Source organism: Bubalus bubalis, chromosome 21 (assembly GCF_019923935.1).
Source record: "Bubalus bubalis isolate 160015118507 breed Murrah chromosome 21, NDDB_SH_1, whole genome shotgun sequence".
NCBI classification, from domain to species: Eukaryota; Metazoa; Chordata; class Mammalia; order Artiodactyla; family Bovidae; genus Bubalus; species Bubalus bubalis.
Window position 1 is genome coordinate 16,543,150 of NC_059177.1, and position 21,481 is coordinate 16,564,630.

The following is a 21,481-nucleotide window of genomic DNA, read 5'->3' on the forward strand; positions in this document are numbered from 1 at the left end:
AATGACTAGAATCAGACACTGAATTTTCAGGATTATGCAGGTATGTGCCTGTAACACCACACGTTTATAATAAGAGGAGTAAGGTGAATGTACAGAAATCATTATGTCTTGGGCAGAAATGGTGTATCCAAATGGCAGTTGCTGGAATAGAACCGTGTTCTCTAATTCAGGATGTCTGAAGTGCATTCTGTAAATTTTTTCCTGCTGCAGAGGTCAGTGGCCTGTCATTTTGATGACATGGCCTTCCCTCTTGAAGAAAAGTAATCAATTCTTAAGGAGATATAAATGAATTTCAGAGAACAGAAGTCAGGCTCCAATGTATCTTGTGATATTCACTCTTTTTAAAAAATAATCTATCAATACAAATGTCCAGTTCCAACTTAATAAAATGCACAAGATTTTATACATGAGAGATTCCATGTTTGCATAACTTTTATGTTAAAATAAAAGGCCAGTCTCTTTGATTACTGTTTCTTAATTCTAATCCCCTTCATTCTCTTATTTCATAATTGCAGAGTTTCCAGGTTTTTGTTTGTTTGTTTTTTTTAACTTGTACTTTATTCAGTTTGCAGCAAGGAACTGCTGAAGTTTGTTTGTTTGGTCGAGTGGCAGGAGGGATCCTGGTTCCCCCACCAGGGATGAAACCTGAGCCCCCTGCAGTGGAAGCTCTGAGCTTCAACCACTGGACCACCAGGGATGTCCCCAGGGTTTTTTGGGGGTGGCTGCACTACGTAGCTTTTGGGATCTCAGTTCCCTGACCAGGGACTGAACCCAGGCCATGGCAGTGAAAATGCTGTATCCTAACCACTAGATCACTTTATTTATTTCTATTTTTAAAGATTTTTTTAACATGGGCCTTTAAAAAAAAAAAAAAAGCCTCTTGAATTTGTTACAATATTACTTCTGTTGTTTTTATGTTTTGGATTTTTGGCCTTAAGGCAAGTATGATCTTAGCTCCCTGACCAGGGATCGAACCTGCACTCCTTACATTGGAAGGTGAAGTCTTAACCATTGGACTACCAGGGAAATCTCCCTTTTGTTTTTCTTTGATAATTATTAGAGGATTTCCTAATCTTCTGAGATATATGTATATAAATTATATTTGCACATTGGTCAGTTTTTAGTTTACTCTTTCCTGTGTAATTCCTGAGTATAACTATTAAACAGTCATTTATAAGAGAATGGCATATGATACAGTTTTATGGGCCAGAAGGAGCAGTAAATCATAATACAACTGTAAATGCATGCTTGTGTGCTTATCATATAAATACATGTATAAATATAATCTTACTCATATAGTGGAGCGGGCAGTATTAAGGAGAAGCCTGTTAAATAATTCAGGGATGAAAGGGAGCCCCAAGTGTGCAATTATGTGTCTGAAATAATGCATTTTCCTAGAAATAAACTCAGCCTGGAAACTGTGGGAAAAACTGCACAAAATGAAACAGCATGTGAGATGGCCATTCAAAATATGTAGGGATTACACGTCCATATTCAGTGTATAACTGAGTGCCTGTTAGGATCTCATGACCAATATTAAGACGAGCATCACCTGTGTGCTTCCCAGAGCCTGTCTGTTGGTCCTGTGGGAGAGTCAATGTTGCTTTAAGCAGGTGCTCCAGGTGATTCTGAGGCGAGGCCAGGGTTAAGCACGTGGCCTTCTGAGTACATCTGTGAGAGCTGAGGCCGACTTCAGAAAGAGGCAACAGTCTGCTCTACACAGGCTTGGAAGGGGAACGCCGGTGCAGCCCTCATACCCTGCCTGCACTGTTTTGGGACGTTTATGAAGAGAGAATACGTGTAGACAGCTTGGTCTCCTTGTAGGACCTGTTTTTTCCTGAAGCTCTCCTAAGACAGAGGAGTGGAAAGACTGGCCTTTTCACCTTTTCAAGTTGGGCTTTGAAAGTTTGGCTTGTGGGTGTGGTGGAAAGCGGGGAAGGAGCTGTGCTGACGCCATTCAAGGCATAATCTCAAGATGCTGATGTCATTCCTCAACTTTTTTTTTTTTTTTAACTTTCTGGCCAAACCTCACGGCATGCGGGATCCCAGTTCCCCGACCAGAACCCACACCCCCTGCATTGGAAGCGTGGAATCTTAACCACTGGACCGTCAGGGAAGCCCCCTCAACACAATATTGATGAGAAAAGAACTCGGAGCAGGAGGAAGAAGAGGAGCATCTCAGGTAAATATGCAGGAGACCTGGGTTTGATCCCTGGGTCAGGAAGATGCCCTGGAGAAGGAAATGGCAACCCACTCCAGTATTCTTGCCTGGGAAATCCCACGGACAAAGGAGTCTGGCGGGCTACAGTCAGTGGGGTAGCAAGAGTTGGACTAAACATCGTCACCAGCTGAATACCCTGTCCTGGTTTAGAAGCTGTGTCCCCTTTTCCTCCTGAAATGCCATGGATTGAGAATGTCCAAATCATTAATTCTCTCCTGATTTCTTGCCTAGTGAGGTTGTTTTCAACCTGATTTTTTTTCCCTTTTATTCTTGTGATAGTCATGGCCAACTCTTTAAAATACTTTTTTGTCCCAGAACCTTTTCCCTTTGTCTGAATCCAGCCTACTTATAGAGGATGAAGAATTACCACCATGAGTTTATAACTTTCTGCTGTTAGAAATGTTCCCTTAGATATCAATAAGGGAATGTACTGGTATCCAAGATCCCTGTTGAGTTGGGTTTAGGTGTTTGGATTTTAGGTAAGTGGGAGAAAGTGTAGTGATTATATCTGGATACATTTATCATTTGGAATGAGATAATGGATTGAGAAAATGCACATATAACTGACTTACTGTACACCTGAAAATAATACAACATCGTTAATCAACTATATACACTCCAGTATAAAATAAAAAGTTTAAAAAAAGAAAATGCACATATAAACAGGATGACCTTAATAATCTTGAATCCCTCATAATGTTCTAAAAAAGTCGGAGAGTCTATTTTCTATAGTTAGGAAAGTCTTGCTATTTAAATGCACTGTTAGGAACACAGAATATGGGAAGTTTGTATGGATTGAAATTTGCAAAAGTGACATTTTCATGATTGTTTCAGATTAAGATTTTTTTTATTTTTGCCAAAAACGCCCAGGCAGTGATACTGTGTCCTTCCTTGTGTTTTAGTCATCTGCTGTCCATTTATCCTCTGACTTCTGATCTTTACTGGTTCACATGCTTTCTTTGAGATTCCAGCACTTGAGAAGTGTTTTTTTCCACTTTATCTTTAATAAGGGTCTTAGAAATACTTTGTGAAGGGTGTGCATAAACCATTTCAGTTAATGTAGAAATGCCATTCCTTTTTTGAGCAGACATTTTGTTTTTATTATACATCAAAATGCTGTTGATGTTTAGTTGCCAAATTGTGTCCGACTCTCTTGTAACCCCATGGATTGTGGCCCGCCAGGCTCCCCTGTCCATGGGATTTCCCAGGCAAGGATACTTGAGTGGGTTGCCATTTCCTTCTGCATCCATTTCTTTTTAATTTTGCTTTGCCTGTCATTGGTTCTGAAATATGAAGTGTGTAGAGTTAGAGGCACTGAGAGTTGAGTCCAGCCTCTGTGGGCGCCACCCACATTCCCCATTGCTGTCACGGCTGTGGTGCTGACTCTGAGACCGAAGGGCTTAGGAAAACGGCGAAGGAGATGTAGGAGCTCGTTTTTTCCTGACTCTGTCACATGACAACGGATGGGGCGCTGTGGCCTTTCTGCATGTCAAGGGCCACCCGCCTCAGAGCATGAACAGGTGAAAGGCCAGAGCTGATGCTTCAAAGATGCACAGGTGTGATTTCTCTGCATACTATGGCCGGAGAAAGAAACCCAGAAATGGAGGAGGAAGAGGAGGTGGCAGGTTTTCAGGTAAAGTCTGTGATCCACATCAGAGGCTGGGTCCCCCTTTCTTACTGAAATCCCATGTACTTAGAAATTGTGAACATTTACTTCTGACCTGTGGGTGGTGCTGACAAATTTAGTTTTTAATACATTTTTTTTTCTAGTAATACCCCAGGTTAGCTCTTTAGGAAAGTCCTCTCATATCCTATTGCCTTCTCTCCGTTTTCTCCATCCAGGGTCTCTTTAGAGCATGAGGGATTCCTGCCATGAATTACCAATGTGCAAATGTTGAAAATGTTCCCTTTTTGTCAGGTCACCTTGGGGATGTGTTAATACAAGATTCCCACTGGTTGTGAGGGTGGGTCCTGGCATATCAGTGAAGAAGGAGAATATGCAGTGTCTAGGTCCTGTCTGGATGTAGCATCAGCCTGTATAGACAAGGATAATGAAAGTGCAGCAGTAAAGCTGTTGCTATATGGCTTAGAATAACTCAGAGTTATGCGAGAGCTCTCAGTTGCCTCAAGGAAAGATTTCCTATTTAAAATACACCCAAGTATAGGACATGACAGTTATATATGGTTTTAAATGTGTTTAACCTGCTCTCGTGATTAATTGTATTAATTTTTTTGCCAAACTGCATAGCATGTGGGATCTTAATTCCCCAACTAGGGATTGAACCCCGACCCGCTGCGTTGGAAGGCAGAGGATTAACCACTGGACCTCTGGGGATATCCTAGATTAATGGTTTTTTTTGTTTGCCGTTATCATTGTTTTTTGTCAAAACTATCCCAGCAGTGATGATGTGTGCATTGGTCAGCTGATACCAATTTGTCCCATTACAGCTAACGTTAATTTTATTCATTTGATTCAGGGGCTGTCTGTCCAGGTTCCTCAACTGAAAAGCTAATAATTTTCCCATCATCGTTAATAGGGTCTTGGAGGGATTTACTGAGAGATGGATGTTAAAACCCACCACATTTCATGTGAATACTCCCCCGACTGCTTCATTTTCCTTTACTTGTAGATGGCTTTGAAAAGTGGAGGCTGTCCCCTTTGTTCAGGCTTTTGTAAGTAAACGTTCTGTAAATTGCAATTTTATTTCACAGTCATGTACAAGAATTCATTTTATTACAGTTTGTATCTCCAGGAAAAGAAAACAAGAGTCCTGTAGCATATATTCAGGTACCTTAAAATGCTACAATCAGCACAGGTGAGAAGTAAAATCATTTTAAGGAAATAGGGGTTTGTTGATGCAAAAAAGAATCTTCAGGATGTTTCATCTTGTCCTCATGTCTTGAGTTGATCTGGCTCTTTCACTCTGGATCAATGATCATCTAGATATTTAAAATGAAATGAGGTGTTGCCCACGTCTTAAAATCAGATATCTATTCCTTTTTAAAAAAAAAAACTTTTTTGTACTGGGGTATAGATGGGGAAACAGTGGAAACGGTGTCAGACTTTATTTTGGGGGGCTCCAAAATCACTGCAGATGGTGACTTCAGCCATGAAATTAAAAGACACTCCTTGGAAGGAAAGTTATGACCAACCTAGATAGCATATTCAAAAGCAGAGATATTACTTTGCCAACAAAGGTCCATCTACTCAAGGCTATGGTTTTTCCAGTGGTCAGGTATGGATGTGAGAGTTGGACTGTGAAGAAAGCTGAGTGCTGAAGAATTGATGCTTTTGAACTGTGGTGTTGTAGAAGACTCTTGAGAGTCCCTTGGATTGCGGGGAGATCCAACCAGTCCATTCTGAAGGAGATCAGCCCTGGGATTTCTTTGGAAGGACTGATGCTAAAGCTGAAACTCCAGTACTTTGGCCACCTCATGCGAAGAGTTGACTCATTGGAAAAGACTGATACTGGGAGGGATTGGGGGCAGGAGGAGAAGGGGACGACAGAGGATGAGATGGCTGGATGGCATCACCGACTCAATGTACATGAGTCTGAGTGAACTCCAGGAGTTGTGATGGACATGGAGGCCTGGTGTGCTGCAGTCCATGGGTTCACAGAGAGTCACACACGACTGAGCGACTGAACTGAATAGCCAATTAACAATGCTGTGAGTTTCAGGTGAACAGCAAAGGGACTCAGACACATAAATACATGTGTATTCCTTAGTTTTGATCGAATAGTACTTGGAAGTAGAGTTAAGGAACTGCAAATTAGAAATGTTTCCTAAGTGTTTTAAAGGGGCTGTCAGGAAATACTATTTGATGAAATAATTTTCTATAACTTAGAGTGACCTGTCTTCTCTACTGAACACTGTAGTAGGTTGGAAGTTGTAGAATCTCGGGGATGAGTCATGTTCCTTTTTTTAATAAACAGGTCTTGCTGTCTCTAAGCTGAACCTGGTCACATTTTTTGAGCAAAGAAAGGAGCCCTGGGATGTGAAGAAAAGGAGACAACACTCATGCACCCAGGTAGATGGGGGTGAATAACGCAGATTATGCAGGGATGATGTCCGAAGGCGAAGGAGAAACCGAGGCCTAAAGTGTTATTTGGGTGGCTCTGCTCCCTGGGGATTCCTTCGAGAAGTCCAGGTCTCTGTGTCCCGCTGTCACAGAGGTCCCTCTCCACTCCCCATGCTCCTAAATCCTCTAAGGTTTTCCTTTTGCTCCGGTGATCTTCCTTGGTAATCCGGAGTGAGAACCAGAGGCTTCCCCACACCCAGCGAGGGATGTTCTAACTTTTCTTCCATTGCTTTTGGGGGCCTGGGAAAATCTGTGCATTTACAGAGTTCCTTTATGGAGTTTGTGTGAGTTTCTCCTCCCTTGTCTCCTAGGGACACCTGCACATCTGCTGACACCAGGAACGTGAGGCAGACTGACTGTCCCCCATTCACATCTGTGCGGAGCAGGCCTCCCCAGGGCCAAGACCCTCTACTAGGTCTCAGAAATGAACCTGGAGCCTCCCAGTGTATACCCAGCCTCGTGATAGAATAACCTGGGCCACCTCATTGAGATATCATTGATCTTGGGTTCTGCCAAAGACGAATTGACAGGAGCTCTGGGGGTAGTTCTAAAAAAACACACAAATGATCCCAGTGGGGAATCAAAGATGAAAATGACTTTGAACATTGCTTATCAGAATTTCCCATCTATAACAATCACTTATGGATCTCATTAAAAAACAGATACTAGGGCCCCACACTCAGAGGTTATGACTCTCCAAATCTGGGATGAAGGTCATTAATTTACAATTTGAATGACCACTGAAGTTGCTTACCCCAGACCTCATTTCCGGCAGGATTAATCTAGAGAAATCAAGAACAGCGCCTGAGTGCCTTACACACAACCACCCTATCTGAACACAAATACTGCTGTTGCCAGTGAAGACCACCACCACCTTCTGAAAAGATGACATCCTCTGCTCACCACCTGCCAATTGAGCAGGACCTGGGGAAAGCAGTGGAGTCTGAGCAAGCCTTTTGTGGGGGACAACAAGTATTCATCCTCAAAAGGAATGTTTCATGAGGATCTACTGCGTGCTCACAGGTATGTGTTTAAGACACTGCTAAGATCCATATATTACAAGAGCTGATTGTTGTAATCTGCTGGGGACTACGTATTCAGTGTTGGGGACTGGGTATTCTATGTTCGTCTTTCCCAGGAGGATTTAGAGGTCAGACTTGCCTTCATGGGAGTAGAGATTATCTTTATTTCTTTTCTTTCATTATTATGGATAATAAAGATAAAATCTACCCACCAAATTTCAAGTTCTTTCCTCTCCTTCCCTTGGGCTTCCCTTGTGGCTTAGCTGGTAAAGAATCTGCCTGCAATGTGGGAGACCTGGATTCGATCCCTGGGTTGGGAAGATCTCCTGGAGAAAGGAAAGGCTACCCACTCCAGTATTCTGGCCTGGAGAATTCCATGGATTTATAGTCATGTCGCAAAGAGTTGGACATGACTGAGCAACTTTCACTTTCACTTTTCCTCTCTTTAATCTGAGTCTGAGCATCAAAAATTATAAATGCCAGATCCAGTCACAAAGGTGACAAAGTTTCCAGAACTTTATCAGAACTCTGGTCTCTGAGCTGCTCTGAGAAGGATGACCAAGGAATGGGGGTGGAGTCATGGCAGGACACTTTTTCCTTTCATGGTCGTTTAAGTGATCATTTTAAATGGAATGTGAATTGGTGTTTCTTGCTAGGCTCTGCAAGTCTGATTTTGGAAGAGGGACTATATTCTGGATGGAAACTCTGGAGCAGCAGAGCTGTGCCCACAATGTTAAGCCTCAGTGAGAAGCAGGAATCTGGGGCATCAGATGGGCTGCTCTGGAGCTGCGACTGATCCTGAGTGAGCAGCGCCCCTGATTCCAGTCTGCTCTTGGGGCAGATGCATTGTTAGAGGTACTAGATTCAAGTCACCGTGAGTTTCACTTGCATTCCCTGTGTGTGCCTGTGTGGAGAAGAAAAGGCAAAAAAGGGAAAGGGTGTCAAAAACCCTAGGCAGGATAACACCACGAGCTTGGGGGGCCGGGAGCAGTGGGAAGAGACTGCACTGAGAGTCCTCAGCCCTGGTACCCCTGAGCGAGGTGTTAGGGACTAGAGGAGGCGTGTGCTCCACGTGAAATGTGGCGCTGTGTGTTAGAACATTAATTTCTGCCCATTTCAGGTTTCTAAGAGTTAATCTGAGCCTCCCTCTTTTAAGTTCCAGCAACCTCAAATCAAAGGTGGTTAAGAGCACTCGCTCTGCCTGGTGAACTCCTACTCATCCTTCGAGAACAGCCTCTTGATTCGTGTCCTACTGCTCTTCTCCCCACTGCTGGTCATAAATAGTTGTAATATTTCTACAATCTCCCACTAGACTGTAAACTCCATGAGGGCCTGAACAATGTCTTATACACAGTCAGTTCAGTTCAGTCACTCAATTGTGTCCAACTCTTTGCAACCCCATGGACTGCAGCATGCCAGGCCTCCCTGTCCTTCACCATCTCCTGGAGCTTGCTCAAACTCATGTCCATCGAGTCGGTGATGCCATCCAACCATCTTGTCCTCTGTCGTCCCCTACTCCTGCCTTCAGTCTTTCCCAAAATCAGGGTTTTTTCTAATAAGTCAGCTCTTCGCATCAGGTGGCCAAAGTATTGGAGCTTCAGCATCAGTCCCTCCAATGAATATACAAGGTTGATTTCCTTTAGGATTGACTGGTCTGATCTCCTTGCAGTCCAGGGGACTCTCAAGAGTCTTCTCCAACACCACAATTCAAAAGCGTCAATTCTTTGGTGCTCAGCCTTCTTTATGGCCCAACTCTCACATGCATACATGACCACTGGAAGAACCATAGCTTTGACTAGATGGACCTTTGTTGGCAAAGTAATGTGTCTGCTTTTTAATACACTGTGTAGGTTTGTCATAGCTTTTCTTCTAAGGAGCAAGTGTCTTTTTATTTCATGGCTGTAGTCACCATCTGCAGTGATTTTGGAGCCCAAGAAAATAAAGTCTGTCACTGTTACCCCATCTATTTGCCATGAAGTGATGGGACCAGATGCCATGATCTTAGTTTTCTGAATGTTCAGTTTTAAGCCAGCTTTTTTGCTTTCCTCTTTCACTTTCATCAAGAGGCTCTTTAGTTCCTCTTCGCTTTCAGCCATAAGGGTGGTGTCATCTGCATATCTGAGGTTATTGTTATTTCTCCCTGCAATCTTGATTCCAGCTGTGCTTCATCTAGCCAAGCATTTCTCATGATGTACTCTGCGTATAAGTTAAATAAGCAGGGTGACAATATACAGCCTTGACATACTACTTTCCCAATTTGTAACCAGTCCGTTGTTGCATGTCTGGTTCTAACTGTTGCTTCTTGACCTGCATATAGATTTCTCAGGAGGCAGGTCAGGTGGACTGGTATTCCCATCTCTTTAAGAATTTTCCACAGTTTATTGTGATCCACACAAAGGCTTTAGTGTAGTCAATGAAGCAGAAGTGGATGTTATTCTGGAATTCTTTTGCTTTTTCTGTGATCCAGCGATGTTGGCAATTTGATCTCTAATTCGTCAGCCTTTTTTAAATCCAGCTAGAACATCTGGAAGTTCTTGGTTCACATACTGTTGAAGACTAGCTTGGGAAGTTTTGAGCATTACTTTGCTAGCATGTGAAATGAGTGTAGTTGGGAGGTAGTTTGAACATTCTTTAGCATTGCCCTTTTTGGGAGTGGAATTAAAACTGAATTTTCTAGTTGTGTGGCCACTGCTACGTTTTCCAAATTTTCTGGCATATTCAGTGTGGCACTTTGACATCATCTTTTAAGATTTAAAATAGCTCAACTAGAATTCCATCACCTTGACTAGCTTTGTTTACATAGATATATGATCATATATATGATCCATTCATATATATACATGGATCCAATCTTTCTATATCCAGCTATTTCTATATCACCTTATCTTAGATTTTATCTCTGAATGTCTGTGTAGCTGTCTATTGATAGAGATTACAATTTATATCTACCAATGTATCTATGTAAACAATTTCCTATCCCCATATTTACAGCTGTACCTATCGAACCACAAGTCTTATCTTTCTACATCTCCAGCTCCATTTTTCTCAGCATATAAATCCATCTCCCTATGTCACTCAAATTTGGTATGTTTTAATCAAACCTCTTCAGTTACCTCTCCCCTCATCCAAACGTCTTTGCCAAGTCTCAGTTTGATGTCTCCAGCTGGGAATCTGTCTCTGTTGGGGAAGCTCGTTCATTTGTGATGCTTTTGGATTCCACCTGAACGCTGCCGTATGTATACTGTTCATCCTTCTCTATCTGATTTCCTGGAGTCAGTGTGATCATCTGAAGGACTACCAATGAGGAAGAGCTGGCATGATTTTCTTGGTGTTTCTGGCTGAGTCATCATCCATTGCATGTATGTAGGACGTCTTCCATATCCACTCATCTGTCAATGGACATTTTGGTGGTTTCCAATGCTTGCCTCTTCTGTGGAGCACTGCAAGAGACATTGGGGTTCAGGCGTGATGGAGGATGGTTTTCTCTCCATAGCAGCCAGGGAGTGTGATTTAGTGATCTCCTGGTAGGTGTATTTTTCACTTCTGAACAAACCTGCAGGCTGTGTCTGTAGAGAGCCTGTTAACAGTCTCCATTCTGTGCAGCAACACGGGGTGGAGGGAGGGTTCTGTTTTCTCCAGTGGCCTCAAACATTTGTTGTTTGTAGAGTTAGCAGAGGACCAGCGCCAGATGCCACCTCAGCTGTCCTTTTGCATGGCAGTTGTCCTCATGGTTGAGAGGCAGAAGAACTTTCCAGGCTCGTTGACATGTTGTAATAGTGAGGAGAATTTTTGCCTTGAAATAGGCTCTGAAATTAGGCACACTTTTGCATTCTTCTAGTATTTTGGAGAAGGCAATGGCACCCCACTCCAGTACTCTTGCCTGGAAAGTCCCATGGACGGAGGAGCCTGGTAGGCTGCAGTCCATGGGGTCGCCAGGAGTCGGACACGACTGAACGACTTCACTTTCACTTTTCACTTTCATGCATTGGAGAAGGAAATGGCAACCCACTCCAGTGTTCTTGCCTGGAGAATCTCAGGGACGGGGGAGCCTGGTGGGCTGCCATCTACGGGGTCGCACAGAGTCAGACACGACTGAAGCCACTTAGCAGCAGCAGCAGCAGCATTACCAACCACAGGATGTTTCTCCAGGGCGGGGATTATTTAGGGCCCCCACAGGCCTTGTGAATATCTATAGCCTTAAGCACCAGGTTTGAAAGTTGTTGTTCACAGAAATGTCCACAAGAGGGCAGCACATCTTCATGCCCGATCTAGGAACCGGGAGAAGCTAAGCTTGAACAAAAGTTGTGTTTCTGGGTTGTACTGTACTTTGCACAGTGCCATGACAAAACGATAAGGGCTTGAGGGTCATTGCTTCCTCCCCTTGACCCTTCAGGCCCCCAGTCCCAGTCATATCAGAACCCCTGCAAATATGCTGTGCTGAGGCCCATGTCTTAGGAAGCTTAATTGAGTGCAAAGGAGAAGGCCGAAATTGGGAAGCAGAACCCCGGGGGGACATGGAGACAGGGTGACTTGGCAAAGTTCTTTCAGCACAGAGGCGTCCAGCGTTTGTGGGTGTAGGGTAAGGGAGTTAGAGAAAGCGAGGTTCAGAAAAAGAACGAGACCGGCACTTTACAGGAACAGATCATCTTTAATGAGGCAGATTAGTGAGCTGCTGCACTTACCCAAGAAAAGAGTAAGTATATATAGGCATCTATGTGGAAAGCTACTGTCTTCGGGGGGCCTGTTCTTCTCCAAGGTTGTTAGTAGTTATCTCTTAAAGGGCTGGGGCAAGGAATTTTGGAGATCCGGCAGAGGCTGGACCGGCTGAGAGCTGGGCTTAATCAGCCTTAATGTCCATTTTTCTCTTTGGGTGAGAGAGTTCTTTGTTTTGCACAGAATGGAGGGGAGGACCTGGAGGGGAATCTTAACTCCAGGCTATTTTGAGCCATGTAACTGTCCTTCATTCCAGACCCTAAGGAATATATACAAAAACAGAAAGAGAGGTGGGCGCCATTAATGTTCAGGGCTTCTTCTTGCTGATAAATGAGAGTCAATGCTTTGTGATCTGGGAGGAAGAAGTCCAAGGCCCATAGTGTTGATTTTCTATTCTAGCCATCAGGGTCTCAAGCAAAACAGTCTTGACTTGGTCTCGGGAAATGGCTCGGATTTGGTCTTGGAGGAATCTCTGGAAAAGATTAAACAAACAAGGCCCAAAAGTGAGTAGGAGGATGATAAGCATGAATGGTCTGAGAAGGGGTAAAAGTTATAAAAGGTTTCCTGAAGCCACAGGGTGGAGATGTAATCTTCAGTGTGTTCGAACATGGATCCTTGAGGACTCGAGACCCAGATATCTGCCAGAAGTCGTTCCAGGAATAATTGTAGCCGTGAAACTGACAGGCTCATCCATCGCCAGTTAGGGCTGGTGGAAACCATGAGAACTTCCAAGTTGTAGGGCCTATTTGAGAAACTTGATAAGTATTAGTCTGGCAAGCATTTTTATCATTGGGCTGTATAACCTTTTTTAACTGGGTGGTGTGTACCCAAGGGGTGATTTCTTTTAATTTTGCAGTGGTAGGGATCAGCAGAATTACCGTGTAGGGTCTTTGCCATTTTGGGGTTAGATGTGAGTGGGACTGAACTGTCACATAGACCTTGTCTCCTATTTGAAGGGATGGGTGTGGAAGATTGGGGTGTGGTCAAGGGAGTAAGTTACCTATATGTTGCAAAGGGCATTTTGTATCTGGGCAAGTAAAGGAAAAGGGAGGTGGGAAGGCAGTTTGGGACTGTCTTGGGAGGAGGGGAGGCCCAAAGGTATTATGGGCCTCACATACATGGTCTCAAACGGACTGATATGTAAGGGTTTTTTTCTGTAAGGCCCAGACCTTAAAGAAGGCTAATGGGAGGCGTTTAGTCCAGTCTCGATGAAATTTGATCGTTCATTTGGTCAGAGTTTCTTTTAGGACTCGGTTGGCTCTTTCAACCTTACCGGAAGACCGGGATGATAAGGAATGTGAAACCTCCAAGGAACTTGACGGGCTCATGCAAAATTTTGGGTGATTTGGGATGTGAATTTGGGTCTGTTGTCAGACTGGAGGGAGGAAGGCATTCCAAACCTTGGGAGGATTTCAGTAAGAATAAGCTGAGTCACAGTAGGGGCTCGTTTGTTAGTAGTCGGGAAAGCTTCAATCCATCCAGAAAATGTATCTATGAAGACTAGGAGAAATTTAACCCTTTTTACAGGTGGCATGTGGGTGAAATCTACCTGCCAGTCTTGTGCGGGAAGATGTCTGTGAATTTGGTGGGTGGGGAAAGGAGTGGGGGCGAATGTTAGGATTTGTCTGCTGACAAATGGTACAAGTTTGGGTCAGATTATTTAAATAAGTTACATCATCTTTAGTCAGTTTAATAAAGTTTTGAAGGCAAGCCTTAAGTACTTTTGTAGAGGGGTGGAAGAGGGAATGTAAATATGAAAGTAATGTGTGGATGTTAGGCTCATCAATCTGGGCTATAGAAAAGACAGGACTAACAGAGGCGGCCTGCCGTTTTGTGTCATGATCTGTTACATTGTTATAAAAGGAGATAGGACTATGCCGCTGATGTCTCCGGCCATGTATTAGAGCAGCTTGTTTTGGGAGCTGAGCCACATGGAGGAGTTCAGAAATAAAAGAAGCATTGAGAACAGGTGTGTCTTTTTGAGTGAGGACTCTCTCTTTCCTCCAGATTATAATGTTAGAATGTAATACGTTATAGACGTATTTGGAGTCAGTGTAATTGTTTATCTTTTGGTCTTTGGCTAGGGTCAAAGCTTGTGTAAGAGCTATCAGTTCAACCTGTTGGTGAGAAGGTGTGAGCTGGCAGTGTGGCTGACTTGATGAGGTGAGGGGGATAACTCTATCATGCTGTCCCTGAACTATAGAGCATTGAGCCCCAAATGGGGCTTGTTTTTGGGCAGTGCCATCTATGAACCAGGATGGGACTTTGGGGTCAGTAAGGGGCTGATCAGTTATATGTTCAGATGGATTAAGTGTCATATCTAAGGTCTGAACACAGTCATGAAATAGGTGTTCTGCTTTTGGATCTGGTGTAGGGAGTAAGCTAGCAGGATTAAGAGGTTTACAAGGCATAAAAAAGAAAGGGCTGTGTCGAGGTGGTGTGCGTGGAGGATCTGTAGTCCAGCAGGGGGCAGAGAAAGGAAACTCATGAGAGAGTAAATCTTGGAAGGAGTGAGGTGAGCATGCATTTAGAGGAGCATTTCGGGTGAGTGTTTGGGCTTCAGGTATTAAGAGGGTGGTTGCAGCTAAGGCCTGGAGATGAGGTGGCCATCTGAGCATGAGGAGATTGAGTTGTTTAGATAAGTAAGCTAGAGGGCCCCATATGTCCCCCGCTTTTTGGCACAGAATCTCTAAAGCATGTCCTTGTTGAGAATGTACAAAAAGGAAAAAAAGCTTGGTGTAATCAGGTAAGTAAAGGGAAGGGGCCTGTAGTAAATGTTTGATCAAAGTCTATTGGGGTGTGGAGAGAGGTGGGGGCCAATAAGGGATTATCTAAGTTTCGTTGAGTAGCTTGGTAGAGAGAATTTGCGTGGAGGGCAAAATTTGGGACCCATATTTGGAAGAAGTTTAATAGACCTAATAGAGAAAGCCGTTTTCTCTTGGTCTGGGGCCTGGGGGTCTGTGTCAAGGCTCGAAATCTCTGAGTTGGGATTATTGTTTTAAGTCTTTGTCGGGATTCTGTGGTCAGGATATATTGAGTTTGGGTTATTACTTGAGAGGGATTTTTAATAAAGACCTGCCCGGGGGAATGGTGTCTGACTACTGATGGGGCTTCGGTGTCCCAGACCTGAGGATCTATTGGGGGAAGATCAGGGGGCAGGTTTTGGGAGTGAGGGCTGGCCAGGGGTTCGGGTGCCATTTGGATGCGAAGAACTGATATGGGATCTAAGAATGGAAAGTTTACAGAAGTTTGTAGCTTGGCCGGAAGATTACATCCCATCGATGTCATTGGGCATTGAGGAACTATTATGAAAGAATGTGTTAGTGTTGTTTTGCCAAAGGAACAAAGGAGAGGAGGGGTTATTTTGGGATAAAAAGGGATGTCTGAGACCCCTTTGATGGCCAGTTTTGAAGGCTGGAGAGGGCCCTTTCTGCTGCTGCTAAGTGGCTTCAGTCGTGTCTGACTCTGTGCGACCCCATAGATGGCCTCCTACCAGGCTCCTCTGTCCCTGGGATTCTCCAGGCAAGAACACTGGAGTGGGTTGCCATTTCCTTTTCCAATGCATGAAAGTGAAAAGTGAAAGTGAAGTCGCTCAGTCGTGTCCAACTCTTAGCGACCTCATGGACTGCAGCCTACCAGGTTCCTCTGTCCATGGGATTTTCCAGGCAAGAGTACTGGAGTGGGGTGCCATTGCCTTCTTCGGGAGAGGGCCCTTAAAGGAGGTTAAAAGTAAACAGGCCGCTCCAGCGTCTGTTAGAAACGAGACTTTGTGTCCGGCCACCGTGTCAATTACCCGAAGCCCAGAGTCCGTCTGTATGGGGCGGACTTGGGGTCTGGAGCTTGGGCTCTGTCACTGGAATGACTCGGGCACAATTGGATCATCTCTCACCTCATCCAAGGAACCATGGTCGGGGGTGCCAGGGCCTCCCTGAGTCTGGTTCCTGGCCCATTGTTGTTGGGCCTGGGGTGGACCCCGAGGTTTGGTGGGTAGTGTCTGAGAACAATCTGTTTTTCAGTGGCCCCATTGTTTGCAGGTGGGGCAGGGTTTGGTGGGTGGCCGGGGATTTGGGCAGGACTTAGCCCAGTGTCCCGTTTGGTTACATCTGAAGCAGGGCCCTGGAGGGTTAGGTCTCATAAGGGTGGGCCAAGGTTGATGGGCCAAAGGGGTTGAATTTTTTCCTTGGATAGCTGCAGGGAATAAAGCATATTTGGCCTTTTTTTTCTTTTCTTTTTCTTTTTTCGCTTCTTCCCTATTGTTGAAAGTTTTAAAGGCTGTTTCTAGGAGCTCTCACTGAGGGGGCCCTTTTCTGACTGGCAAAGTTTTCGGCGTTTATTGGGGGCTGCCTGGCTTATGAACTGGATGTGTAGGTACAGAAGTCTGGCGGGGGTGGAAATATCTAGATTGGTGTATTTGTGGACTGCCTCAGTAAGCCGTGAAAGAAAAAGGGCAGGATTTTTATCTTTTTCCTGAGTCACTTCCCTAATCTTATCGTAGTTAATATGAATGTGAGAGCTTTTTAGCATTTCTTCCAGTAAACAGGTGATCATATAATGCAGGTCCTGGATGTCGGCATCGCCTGCTTGTTATTTCCACTGTGGCTCAGTTAAAGGGACTGCATCATCAGCCACCGGATTAGTCTTATCTTAGTTATGGATCTGATGGGCGTGAGTCCAGGCTGCCTGTCATATCCGTTTTTTTTTTTTCCATCAGGGGTTAAAGTGGCATTTCGGATGTAATAAAGATCATTCTAGGTTAAATGATATGTTTGTGTAAGGCGGAGGAATGTTTTTCTGTACCTAGTAGGATTTTCTGAAAAGGATCTCAATAGTTTCTTCAGTTTGGCTTGTATCAGAAATGGAGAAAGGCCCCGGAACCCGTGTGGGGCCCTCCGGTCCCACTAACCCTGAGAGGAGATGGTTTGCTTCGGGTCCTGGCCGATGGAGGGGCTGGGAATCTCTTCTGGGGTTTTGGAGTCATCGCTTGCTGTTTTGGAGGAGGAATGGCTGGAGGATGGGGTCTCTTCTCCGGAAGCTTTGTCTTTGGGGCAGTAGGGAGGAGGCTCATCTGCCAGGTCGAAATCGGGGGGCTGAGGGTTTAGCCTTTTAGGGGTTTAGGTTTGGATTCTTTTGTAATGGAGGGGGAGAGAGAGCAGAGGAGGATTTGATAGGTGGAACAGTCTTTGCAGAAAAAGCACGACTTTTAAGGTCTCAGAAGGCTTGAATATAGGGGGCCTCCTACCGTTTGCCATTCCGTTTGAGGAAGTTACTGAAATCTGATAAAATATTGAAGTCAAAAGTCCCAAACTCAGGCCAGCGGTCTTGACTGTCTAATTGGTACTGAGGCCAGATCTGTATACAGAGCTGTTTTAAGCGGTTAGCTTTGAGTTCAGTGAGTAAGAGAGGTTTGAGTTTCTTGAGAACACAGGTCAGAGGGGAATCTTTTGGGACAGATTGGCCAGACCCCATCATTGAAAGGCAAGCCGAGGCTCCTATTGGGAGCTCGAGTTGTCACCCGTAGTCGCAATAGGAGTTATGAGAAGAGAGCTCTGTGTCGAGGTGGAGTGTTCCCCACCGTCGTCTACAGAGTGGCCCTAGGCCAGGGGTCCCCGGGACCTGGAGAGGACTGGGTTCTAGGGAGCCTCTAGAACACTGTGCAGATCTTACATTAATCTAGGCGCCGGCTCGAGTGGAGTGTTGTATGTAAAGCGGTCAAATGGCAAAAGGCCTCTGTCCTGGAGTTGGTCTCGTGGAAAAGAAAGTGTAGAGAAAAGAGGGAGAGAGAGAGGCCAATATTCCTTGGGTTACGTGGAAAACCAATAAAGCCCTCACACAGGGCTTGTGCCGCTCACAAAGGCACAGGGCGTCCTCTGGAGGAGGTCTTGAAAGCCCGGTAGGCAGGCTTCCACGTTCTGAAGAGGTGGCCGTGGAGAACGAAGAGGAACCTCAACATCCCAGGTTTCGGCACCAGAAACATAGAGTAAGGGAGTTAGAGAAGGCGAGGTTCAGAAAAAGAACTGGCACTTCACAGGAACAGATCACCTTTAATGAGGCGAGAAGGGGCAGCAGTCAGATTAGTCAGCTGCTGCACTAACCCAAGAAAAGAGTAAGTATATATAGGCATCTGTGTGGAAAGCTACTGTCTTAAGGGGGCCTGTTCTTCCTCAAGGTTGTTAGGAGTAATTCTCTCTTAAACAGCTGGGGCAAGGAATTTTGGAGATCGGCAGAGGCTGGACCGGCTGGGAGCTGGGCATAATCAACCTAATGTCCATTTTTTCTTCAGGTGAGACTGTTGCATAGAATGGTAGGGAGGACCTGGAGGGGAACTTGAACTCCAGGCTATTTTGAGCCCTGTAACTGTCCCTCAGTGGGGGACAGTAGGCTTAGTGTGGGTGGAGGAGGGCCAGCCTGGATCTGAAGATTGAGGTCCCCCACGCAGAGGACAAGGCTCTGCAAATCCAGGGAAGGGCTCATTTGCATACCCATCCTCCCACCTCCCTCAGCCAGGAGACAGCCCACCCTGGGGACCCAGGCCCGCTCAAGCCCAGCGGATGTGACACCGGCGTAGCCCCTCAGGAAGGAGGGGTCGAGCACAGGCCTTTGGGTGTCATTTGTTCCTGTCGTGTAAGTTGTATTTTCGATTGGAGTAGAGTTCCCTTGCAAGGTTAGCTTGTTGTCAGGAGCACAGCCACTCGATCCATCTGTCCACACAGACGCAGGTATTCTCTTACCCATTCTCTCCATGTAACTTAATATACATTTGAGTAGAGTGCCATGTGCATACAGGAAGCTGTTATTCATTACCCTTTCTCTCTCTACCTGTCTGTCTTTCTAGGTCTCCACCAAACTCTCTGTATACCTCCCTATCTATTATTCTGTCTCTATTTCTCTTTCTGGCTATCAATAAATTTCTCTACCTATAAATATATCTGTCCATTCATTCACTATATATACACTCATCAGTCTCACTATGTTTCTCTGTGTGTGTATTCATCTTTTAAGTCCATGAATCCAGCTACCTCTATATCCATCTAAGTCTGTCTGTCTTTGTAGCTATGAATGTGTCTTTGTGGCTTTATCTCTGATTCTTTCTCCAGGTACCAATGTAGACAGGAATACGTCTCTGTCTATATTCATCTTTCTCTCTGCTTCTCTGCAGCTGTTAGTAGATCTATTTATCTACATTTCTATGTCCTTTCATCCTCCGTGTGTTAATATTTTATCCATAACTCTATGGATCCAGTGTTCTTATATCCAGCTATATCTCTATCACATTATCTCTGGATTTCGTACCTCTGAATCTCTAGGTCTTTATAAACATTTTTATTTATATCAATCCATGTATCTACATGAACATGTATTTATTGATATATTTACAGCTATATCTAACTCTTCCGCTGTTGTTCCAGCTCTCCAGCTCCCTTTTTGTCTGCGTATCTATCCACTTCTCTGTGTCACTCAAATTTGCTGTGTTTTCGTCCCAAACTCCTCAGTTACCCTTCCTCTCATTGACATCCCTTTGCCAAGTCTCAGTTTGATGTCTCCGGCTGGGAATCTGTTTCTGTTGGGGAAACTCATTCATTTGTGATGCTTTTGGATTCCACCTGAACGCTGTCGTATGTATACTATTCATCTTTCTCTGATTTCCTGGAGTCAGTGTGATCATCTGCGGGACTATCAATGTAGAAGAGCTGGCATGATTTTCTTGGTGTGTCATCATCCATTGCATGTATGTAGGCCATCTTCCATATCCACTCATCTGTGAATGAACATTTTGGTGTTTTACAATGCTTGACTCTTCCAGGGAGCCCCGCAGGAGACGTTGCAGTTCAGGTGTGATGGAGAAGGATCGTTTTCTCTGGATAGCAGCCCTGGAGTGTTGTGATTTGGGGATCTCCTAGTAGGTGCATTTTTTGCCTTTGAAGAAATCTGCAGGCTATGTCTGTAGCAAGACTGTTAACAGCCTCCATTCTGTGCAGCAACACAGCGGGGTTCTGTCTTCTCCAGGTGGCCTTGAACATTTGTTGTTTGTAGAGTTAGCAGAGGACCAGCGCCAGATGCCACCTCGGCTGTCCTTTTGCATGGCGGTTGTCTTTGTGGTTGAGGGGCTGAAGAACTCTCCAGGCTTGTTGACAGGCTGTAACTGTGAGGAGAATTTTCGCCTTGAAATAGGCTCTGTAATTAGGCACACTTTTGCATTCTTCTAGTATTACCAACCACAGGAAGTTTCTCCAGGGCGGGGATCATTTAGGGCCCCACAGGCCTTGTGAATATCTAGATAGATGGATATACAGGTAGCTGGAATCATGGACTTCAGAGATGAATATAAACAGAAACATAGGTAGTGAAACTACTGGATGTATAGATAATGAATGGATAGAGATATCAATATAGGTAGATAAATTTATTGATACCCAGATTGAGAAATATAGACAGAAGTAGAGATTTCCTCAATGTGGAGAAGACAGAACCCCCCCTGTGTTGCTGCACGGAATGGAAACTGTTACAGCCTCTCTGAAAACACAGCCTGTAGGGTTGTTTAGGTGAAAAATGCACCTACCAGAAGATCTGCAAATTGCACTGCAGGGCCGCTATCCAGAGAAAACCATCCTTCTTCAAGACACCTGAACCCCACTGTCACCTGCAGCGCTCCCCAGAAGAGACAAGCATTGGAAACTCCCCAAAACGTCCATTCAGAGATGAATACGGCAGACAGGCTACATACATGCAGTAGATTATGACTCATCCAGAAACACCAAGGAAATCGTGTCACTTGCAGCCACACTGAAGGACCCTCACTCTGACTCAGGAAACCGGATGGAGAAAGATGAAGAGTGTACACAGTACAGCAGAATCCAGAAGCAGTACAAATGAACTGGTGTCCCAGCAGAAACAGATTCCCAGACGGAGACATCAAACTGAGACTTGGCCAAGCGATGTCTGGGACGAGGGGAGATGTAATCGAGGATGTTGGGATTAAAACATATGAAGTTTGGGTGACATACGGAGGTGGAGAGATATGTGGGCATAAAGGGAGCTGGAGAGGTGGAAAGACAGTGGGAGAGTTAGATATAGCTGTAAAAATATCAATAGATACATGCTTATGTAGATACATGGGTAGATATAAATTAAAATGTATATCAACACGTAGCTATAGAGAGATTCAGAGAGATGAAACTCAGAGATAGTGTGCTAGAGATCTAGCTGGAGATAGGGAGACTGGATCCATAGAGAGATGGATAAAACATAAATACACACACAGAGGATGAAAGGACATAGAAAGATCTTCCAACAGCTGCAGAGAAGCAGAGAGAGAGAGATGAATATAGACGGGGAGGTAGATCAATAGCTGGATTCCTGGATACATAGGTATCTGGAGAAAGAAAAACACAAATACAGAGATAGATACATAGCTAGCTAGACAGGCAGACAGACCTAGATAGATGG

The 21,481-nt window shown here is 44.6% G+C and overlaps 2 long non-coding RNA genes across 6 annotated transcripts in view; one reads left to right on the plus strand and one right to left on the minus strand.

Annotated features, from left to right (window-relative positions):
• Nucleotides 1-1,638: 1,638 nt before the first annotated feature.
• On the plus strand, nucleotides 1,639-20,258 carry LOC112581224. Of its 5 annotated transcripts, XR_006547456.2 has the most exons (6): nucleotides 1,660-2,182; nucleotides 4,852-4,894; nucleotides 6,157-6,251; nucleotides 6,614-7,325; nucleotides 7,981-8,179; nucleotides 8,481-8,705. It is a non-coding gene; the product is annotated as an uncharacterized LOC112581224 (long non-coding RNA). The 5 variants fall into 5 exon arrangements; XR_006547457.2 differs by lacking the exons at nucleotides 7,981-8,179; nucleotides 8,481-8,705 and adding an exon at nucleotides 19,839-20,258 and having other exon boundaries at nucleotides 1,664-2,182; XR_006547455.2 differs by having other exon boundaries at nucleotides 1,664-2,182; nucleotides 7,981-8,705.
• Nucleotides 12,022-21,481, minus strand: part of LOC112581148 — a 30,824-nt gene continuing 21,364 nt past the window's right edge. Inside the window, exon 4 of the long non-coding RNA XR_003105602.3 lies at nucleotides 12,022-12,509. This is a non-coding gene — a long non-coding RNA (uncharacterized LOC112581148). The remainder of the gene's footprint in view (nucleotides 12,510-21,481) is intronic.